Raw genomic sequence first — 9,860 nt, forward strand, 5'->3', positions numbered from 1 at the left:
CGTTAACCGGAAGAAGGTTTTCAATGCGCGTGCTCTATATCGATTAGCGTGATGTGGGTTTAATAACACTGACCATTTTATTCGAAATATCATTGAACATATGTGTTTATTGATACAATGAAACACAGTTTTGGTGAGTTTATTTGCATTCCAGAAGTCACAAGACTTACGCAGGTGACTATGAAAAACATGGCAACCAAACTGATTTACTCATTTTAAACGGTAGATAATCATCATAATAGGTGCGTTCGACATGAAGCTCAGCTGCAGCCGGTGATCAACGAGATTAGCCGAGCGCAGGCGGGGCGGAGTTCAAAACGGAGCCGTCAAGACGGACAGCTGGACACTTCGGGACTCAAAGTTGCTGCAGTCATGATGACCGATCACATGGCGTCATCATATTTTTTTGTTATTTTTATTTATAACAACAAAACATTTACAAATAAATCAGAATACAGTTTCTACAAACTATAGTTCCTTTTTAAACAATAAGGGAGAATTATGAATAAAATATATAACAAATGCATGAGAGAAATAAGAGGAAATGAGAGGTTAATATAAACATAAAAACGAACAGGTCTATTAAATACAAAGCAATAAGCATAAATTCTAGGAGTTAAACATCACTCTTTAGGCTAATACTTCTTGTTTGAATCTGCTAAAAAAATGGTTTACATGTACATTTATGTACATTTATAGATATAAAAATTTCCCATGTAAAAAGCAAAACAAGGTGTTTTGATTAGGTCTTAATAAATGACATTATTTTGGATAATGAATGAATTTTCAAAAAAGCATTTTAATCCAAAAAGATTGTGTTGAAAAGAACAAAAGGTAAAATAAGTGAGCGATGTAGAAGTTTCCCAGAAAGAGCAGGTCGCCTTTAAGCTGCTAAACAGGAAATAAAATACATATTTATATTATAATAATAAAGCCATTTTATAATTATTTAATAAAATAGTTCTTTACTTTAATTTGTTAAGAGAGCTTTAGGGTGGCAGGATCAATGATGATGATTTTCTTATTTCAAGTCTGTAAGACTTATTTGAGTTCATATTTAGGTTATTCACTAAAATATACACTAAAATATATCATTTAAATCGTTCATGGAGATGAATGCAGTAAATAGTCTGTATAAAAAAAAGTTAAAAAATAAACCTGTGCAAACAAGCTAACCTTTATAACCAGATTATTTAACAAAAGATGATACTGCAGTAAAATATTTGTAGTCTTTTAATAAGCAAGATGTGTACAGGATAGAGAGGGTGTGAAAAGTGAATTGTTTGTTTTGAAACTTTTGAATCGGAATTTGTCCAATTATAAACCCGAAATACACGTGTTTGTTGTCATGTGGTGAACTCGGCCAATCGTGTAATATCGGTGTCGTCATCAAAGCTCCTGCAGTCGCTCTTCAGAAGCTGCATGGTCTGAGTTTGCCGTCTGATCTCGGAGCGCTGTCGCGGTACTTTGATGCCACATGTGACAGTCACGTGGCGTCGGCGCAGCATCAATCCGGACAAGATTTCTAACCAGAATGCACCGCTTTAAGACAGATTTCGATCGATCTGCGCAGCGCTGCATGAAGTCGAACGCACCTAGTGTGTTCTCATTATCTATCTATCTATCTATCTATCTATCTATCTATCTATCTATCTATCTATCTGTCTGTCTGTCTGTCTGTCTGTCTGTCTGTCTGTCTGTCTGCCTGCCTGCCTGCCTGCCTGCCTGCCTGCCTGCCTGCCTGCCTATCTATCTATCTATCTATCTATCTATCTATCTATCTATCTATCTATCTATCTATCTATCTATCTATCTATCTATCTATCTATCTATCTATCTATCTATCTATCTATCTATCTATCTATCTATCTATCTATCTATCTATCTATCTATCTATCTATCTATCTATCTATCATGTGGTTCTATGTCTGTCTGTCATGTGATATCTATCTATCTATCTATCTATCTATCTATCTATCTATCTATCTATCTATCTATCTATCTATCTATCTATCTATCTATCTATCTATCTATCTATCTATCTATCTATCTATCCTTTTGTTCTATATCTATCTATCTGTCATGTCGTGATATCTATCTATCTATCTATCTATCTATCTATCTATCTATCTATCTATCTATCTATCTATCTATCTATCTATCTATCTATCTATCTATCTATCTATCTATCTATCCTTTTGTTCTATATCTATCTATCTGTCATGTCGTGATATCTATCTATCTATCTATCTATCTATCTATCTATCTATCTATCTATCTATCTATCTATCTATCTATCTATCTATCTATCTATCTATCTATCTATCTATCTATCTATCTATCCTTTTGTTCTATATCTATCTATCTGTCATGTCGTGATATCTATCTACAGGTATCTATCTATCTATCTATCTATCTATCTATCTATCTATCTATCTATCTATCTATCTATCTATCTATCTATCTATCTATCCTTTTGTTCTATATCTATCTATCTGTCATGTCGTGATATCTATCTACAGGTATCTATCTATCTATCTATCTATCTATCTATCTATCTATCTATCTATCTATCTATCTATCTATCTATCTATCTATCTATCTATCTATCTATCTATCTATCTATCTATCTATCTATCTATCTATCTATCTATCTATCTATCTATTTATCTATCTATCTATCCTTTTGTTCTATATCTATCTATCTGTCATGTCGTGATATCTATCTACAGGTATCTATCTATCTATCTATCTATCTATCTATCTATCTATCTATCTATCTATCTATCTATCTATCTATCTATCTATCTATCTATCTATCTATCTATCTATCTATCTATCTATCTATCTATCTATCTATCCTTTTGTTCTATATCTATCTATCTGTCATGTCGTGATATCTATCTACAGGTATCTATCTATCTATCTATCTATCTATCTATCTATCTATCTATCTATCTATCTATCTATCTATCTATCTATCTATCTATCTATCTATCTATCTATCTATCTATCTATCTATCTATCCTTTTGTTCTATATCTATCTATCTGTCATGTCGTGATATCTATCTATCTATCTATCTATCTATCTATCTATCTATCTATCTATCTATCTATCTATCTATCTATCTATCTATCTATCTATCTATCTATCTATCTATCTATCTATCTATCTATCTATCTATCTATCTATCTATCTAATGCATGAATGATTCAAGCTCTCCTTTTAATTTCAGAAATATGAGTAATGAACAAATCTCGAACATCTGTCATCAGAAAGTGGGAGCTGGTCTGGAAGAGCTTGGAGAAAAGAGGGCAAAAAACAAGGAATTCACAAAAAAAGAGCAAAAGAAGAAGGTGAGTATATGAGTATCGGGCTGTTTGAAGTCAGGCATTGTATCAGGGCATTATTGTGTCTGACGGCGAGTGTTATAATGAAGATGAAGAAAGTGAGAGATAGCACTGATGTTAATAATGCGTCGGACCCCCGCTGCTCACACTCACCCCTCTCCACTGCCTAATTGACCGGGTAGGGTCCCTTGAGCCCTGTGTTATTATTTATTAACAATTCAAGGATAAATAATTCACGGCTTGGAAAAGAAGCTGGCGGACAGAAGCTCTTAATTGAGCTTCAGATAGGAATGGCAGCACCCTGTCCTGATTTAAAGCCCTCCTCTTGTTTTTATCTCTCTTTTTTTCTTCTTAACTTTACATCACATTAAACGCAGAACAGGCAATACTTTTTGTTTTACTTTAAGGTGTGAAGTTTTGCAGAATTAATCCTGAGCAAAATGCTGTCGTTTTATTTATGTTATGAGCTAACTTCCAAACTCAGATTTGAGTTTTGTTACTTTGTGTAGACATGTTATGATGGCAATTTTTTATCAATGTATCTATATTTTATCAATGTATTTATATATATATATAAATGAAAATAAATAAATAAAATAAATAAATAAATAATAAATAAATAAATAAGTATATATATATATATATATATATATATATATATATATATATATATATATATATAATTTTTTTATTTTTATTTTTTTAATGTGTGAATTTTGCTTTTCTTTTTTAAATATTTCTCAAATTATGTTTAACAGAGCAAGGAATTTTTTATAGTATTTCCTTAAATTTTTTTTTCTTCTTTACAAAGTCTTGTTTGATTTATTTCTTCTAGAATTAAAGCAGTTTTTAACTTTTTAAATCCATTTTAACGTGATTTTTTTTTTCAATTGTCTACAAAACAACCCACTGTTATACAGTACAATGACTTGCCTTATTGCTCTAATTTGCCTAATTAACCTAGTTAAATGCAGGGTTTCTGCAGGGTCTTAAGTTTAAAATGTCTTAAATCTCAAAATCCAAATTGTAGGCCTTAAAAGGTTTTAAAGTTACTGAAATATTGTGTTGTAGGTTGTAAATCTTTCTTAAACAGGTCTTCATTTTCCTCTGTTCATATATTGCCACCCAATCTGGCCAAAACTCGTACATCCATCTCAATAAAAGTTTTACTTTTTATTTAAAAAGGTACTTTTTAACTCGATTTATCATATTCGTTTAATTATTTTTTATACTATAACATTTGTTTAAATGTTAATGTATTTACTGCTGAGGACACCGACCTGGACAGATCGTTGTGCATAGATTTAGTTTATTATAAAATGTTTAAAACATTTGTTAATTTTTCAAAAAAGAAAGTTTACGTTGGAAAAAAGTGAAGTTTGCTTGTTTTTACACAATATTTAAAATATTTAGCATAGAAATAAAATAAAATATTTTAATTGTTTTATTATTAATGTATTTTTGTATTATTAAATGTATTAAAATATAATAATTATTATAATATGAATAATATACAAGGGGGGGGGTAATAATTCAAGAGGGCTATTAATTCAGGAGGACTAATGATTCTAACTTCAACTGTGTTGTTGTTACATTATGCAGTATAACATTATAGTTATTGACATTTGTATATGTACTGTATATCACACATATATTCTCAAATCCAACACATTCATTGGCCGGTAAGCTTGTTGTTTTTTTTTATTTAAATGATTGTAAAACTTTGTGAAGTAGGGGGCATGGTAGCTTAGTGGTTAGTAGTACTGTCGCCTCACAGTGAGAGATCGCTGGTTTGAATCTCTGCTGGGCAAGTTGTCGTTTCTGTGTGTTGCATGTTCTCCCCATGTTGGTGTGTTTTTCCTCTAGGATTTATAAATTTGTAAATTTGAACTGATTTTAGTAATAACGTTGAAATAATTTTTTGTGTTTAACAAACAAAATTAAATACTTTATGTAGGTTGTATTCATTGGAGTGATTACAGCACAGTTTCCTTCTACACGAAAGTAAAGGATTAAAGTAAAGAGTAAGGCCCAATACCAATTATACTTTTGTACCCCTTATACCGGCGGACGTTTCTGGAGACCGCGAAATACGTCCCGGGAGGTACGATTTGTGCAGTTTTTGTTTTTTGCGAATCCACGAAAGGCCGCTGTGCTCGCTTTTTCGCCGATTTTCTCGCATAAAAGATCGCCGGAGGCCTCTGTCGAGCGACCGTCTGTCCGACTGACTGAATGACTGAACAATTGACCAGTTGGCTGACCTAGCCACCCTCCTTCTCCTCCTCCTCCTCCTCCTCCTTTCCTAAACCCAAGCGAAGATTTACAAAAGCCGGCTAGAAAAAGAAAAGCCCTCGTCTGATTTTGACCGAGTTTTCGGATTTCACCGCATTCTCGCCCCATTACGAACTCGTTTGCTTTATTTTTTGGATTCTGTTTTTTGTCTTACCTGATTCTTCTCCAGACTCGAACCTGGTCATCGCCGTGGCCGGCTCCTCTTCCTCCGGGCCGTAACACGACGAGCTAACCGGACAAACTGAAACCCCTCCACACAGAGGTGAGCGTCGGCCCAGTACGTATCTCCGGCTAAGTAAATCGCAGTCTCCAGAAACGTCCGCGGGACAACATTTTCAGAATGAGCTTGGGTTGGAATAAGCACAACTCTGTTAGACCATGCGCCAGAGCGTACTTTTCCATCCTTAAAATAGCAAAAGTGAATTCGGACATGCCCTTAATAAAGTAGAGCCTGTTACATTTTAGACAGCACAATTGTAGACAGAAGAATTGTCATTTTGTGTGGTGGTGGTGTGTGTGTGAGGGGGGTTAGGTACCTGTCAAAACAAGCTGTTTGAAAAGTTATTTGTGTTCAATTATTCACTGCTGTAATGTAATGTACAGTAAATAGAGATCCCTAGGGAATCATCCTCCTACTGTCAGACCAAGAAATGCCTGAAAGCTGTACCACAGAATTTTGAAAGAATTGTATTTTTAAAATGCCTCGTGCTCGTACGGCGTGGCGAAAGTTTGATCAACACGGCCCTCCAGGGCTTTAGATCATTAATAAACCAATCTTGATTCAAAGCGTCTAATGCGTAAAAGTTTGCTTTGCACTGAAGTACAGTTTCTACTGGGATATAATAAGTCAGAGAAATATCCCTCTGAAGGTCTGCTTTAGCTCGCTTCTCATCAGGGAATGCTTCATCAGAAGTTTTCAACAAGGTCCATACAAATCTCCAGCTGCAACAGCGCTACGTATCGAGCCTTTAATGATGGCTGCTTTGGGGGGGAGAGCGCAGATGGGGAAGAGAGTTTAACTTTGCTCCCTTTATATTTGTATTTTTGAAGACATCACTGTAGACTTCGCTTAATCTAAAAGTACATCAAAGCTTCCAATGCGGGCTTGTGCTAAGCATTTGTCTGGTCCTTATTACCAAAGTGTACGATATGCCCGCGGGACACCGAAGAGTCTAAAAGGAAAAACAAACACGCGCCTTTAGCTCACAAATAACTGTTTATGCTGGTACAAATGAGCATTCTGGGTAAACAAATACTCTCGAATGCTCAAATTAAAGAGCTTTTTGGGGCATTTGATCAATGCTCAGATCAGAAGATTCAAATTTGAAGGAGTAGACATATGGCGATATTTTATATTTCAATATATCGTGATAATGTAAATGCATACTATTGCGGGCACTTCACAATAAGATGAATTTTCAATTATTATTTGAACTTTTTCAATGCCTCTTAGGAAAGTTCAGTTTGTTGCATTAATGCTGGTTGATCAACATTTCTGATGGAAATAGCTTAAATAAGACTTACATATTTATTTTCAAACATTTTCACATAATCTGTCCTACGATCTTGAATTTTCATTGAAAACGTGATTAAAAATATTCATTAAATTTTCTATTTTTTTTTTTACATGGGCTGAATTTAAACAAGTTAAGTTGAACATTACTACATTTGATTTGTTTGGTTAAATTCAGCTAATATAAATCATTTGCAACCACTTACCTTAAAAAATGTTGTAAATCCATTGAATATTTTTTTCAGTGTATTTATCTTTCTTTTGTTTGTTAACTATGTACATGAAGGCTCCATTGAACATTATTTCATTTAATTTATACTCTTGACAAAGAGTACTGTTTAAAATGAGTTGAAACAATACAATTCTTGGGATTATTTTGACAACTTATTTGTTTTGTGTTCAAACCACTTGTTGACAAATTTATTAATTTAACTTAATTTATGTTTGGAGAACAGGGTTTTTACAGTGTAAACTCAGAATGAAAACTACAAAAGCATTTATTAATCTTAGGTGATGTTCATTTCTTAATTTTTGCCAAATAATGAATGCATTTAAAAAAAAAAAATTATTAAAAGAGCGACCAGTAAGGGATAAAGTACACTGAAAAATAAATAAATAAATAATGACTCCTTAGATTTACTAACATTTTGTAAGTTAGGTGGTTGTAAACAATTTATTTGGGCTGAATTTAAACAAAAAAATTAAGTTAAGTATTACTCAATTTAATTTGTTTGCTTAAATTCAATCCATAAAAATTATTTTCAGCATTGTTTCTGAATCATTTTTTTCAGTGTGCATCCAAGCGGTTGTTATCGCAAAATAAAACCTAACAGGCTTATCAGTTGCCCAACCCAGTTGTTTTCTCGGAATGACATACCTTGGAATGTTGCGACTGACCAATCAGAATCAAGTGTTCCAGACATTTGATCAATGCTCAGATCAGAAGATTCTAGAGTAGACATATGGCGATATTTGAAACTTCTAAATAATATTACTTTTTATAGAGCTGTGAAATTTAGCACGTTAACACATGTGATTAATTTGAAATATTTAACGAGTTAAAAAATTTACGCAATTAACGCAGTTGCAGTTTTTTATTTCCTGTTGTGGTCGTCGTGTGTTTAACATATTGTTCTTGCCCCGTGAAAATTATTGGATGAAAATATGAAGTAAGGACTGCTGAAAGAGTGTTGTTTTAATAGAATTTTATACTGCATGGCGAACGGAAAGACCGTTCAATTAATTGTTTAGAGATAATGTGACCAAAATCTCTGTAAGGAATCTATAGTCTTTGGTATGTGCCTTTGATGTACCCCTTGGCCACATTGTCCCCCGATAATGTCAATAGACTGGACTGTCTTAGCAACTGGTTAAATGTTAAGAAGGTCTGAGCAAAACTCTTTCTACTTTTTAATTAATGTTCTCAACTCGCAATACAACTTTACAATGAGTACAATAGTTTGTATTAATTACTTTATTGTTATTATAATTTTCCATATTTCCAATGCCTGTATTTTGGAATTTTTTGTAGTCCACAACATGGAAATCATTTTTGTTTGTTATTGGCATTGGTTGTTTTGAAATTCAAATGTGTGTGTGTGTGTGTGTGTGTGTGTGTGTGTGTGTGTGTGTGTGTGTGTGTGTGTTTGTGTGTGCACGTTGTCGTCCAAGGACGAGGGCAATATGTGTGTGTGTGTGTGTGTGAAAAAAACAGAGTGTGACAAGCTAGGAGATCTTCTCCTCGTCTGTAATTTCAAGTCCATTGTCTGTATTTACATTCACCCTCAATTTCAATTCAATCCACGCCTTACAATATGAAGCGTGTATGCACTGTGACTACTTTTATATTCTTGATTAGCTGCTGGGCATTTCACTCTGTCTCTGGCTGAATGCAGTCAGTGTCGACCAATCGCAGCAGGCTGTCATCGGTCCAATCAGTGCAGATTAGCTTCGGACTAAGGAGGGGTTTGGGAACAAATGATTCACTGAACGATTCATATGGAAGTCGCTGGGATAATTTGGTAAAAATTAATGCAGATTATAAGACCATGAAAGTGCTTTTTGACCTTGCATGCATATTAGACTGTTGTTGGAGACCCTTACAACCAAAATATGGCCTTATTTTATGTATAATATGGGCTCTTTAAAAAAGTTTTCAATTCACAAACAGTAGGTCACAGTACTTATAAGTCAATTGGACAAGCAGTGATAATCATGATACGGTATTAAAAACGACGTGGTAATATGGTAACCCATGATAAGAGTCTTAAAGGAAAAACAAACACGTCTTTAGCTCACAAATAACTGTTTATGCTGGTACAAATGAGCATTCTGGGTAAACAAATACTCTGAAATGCTCAAATCGAAAGCCCTTTTTGATCAATGCTCAGATCAGAAGACTTAATCACTATACGATATTAATAACGACGTGATAATATCGTAAATCACGATAAAAGTTTCAGCATTTAATTGCAACAACAAAATATCATTAAAAGGAACATTTTGTCAATAAATGAAAGGTGCACTGACTTTTTTTAAGGTAAGTGGTTGCAAACAATTTAAATGGGCTGAATTTAATCGAACAAATTTAGTTTAATTTAACTTAATTCATTTAAATTTAGCCCATATAAATTGTTTGCAACCACTTTACCTAAAAAATTGAGTTAATCCAATGATTTTTTGTTCAGTGTGGCACATTTTATT

This window comes from Danio rerio, chromosome 1 (genome assembly GCF_052040795.2).
Source record: "Danio rerio strain M-AB ecotype USA chromosome 1, GRCz13ab, whole genome shotgun sequence".
NCBI lineage: Eukaryota > Metazoa > Chordata > Actinopteri > Cypriniformes > Danionidae > Danio > Danio rerio.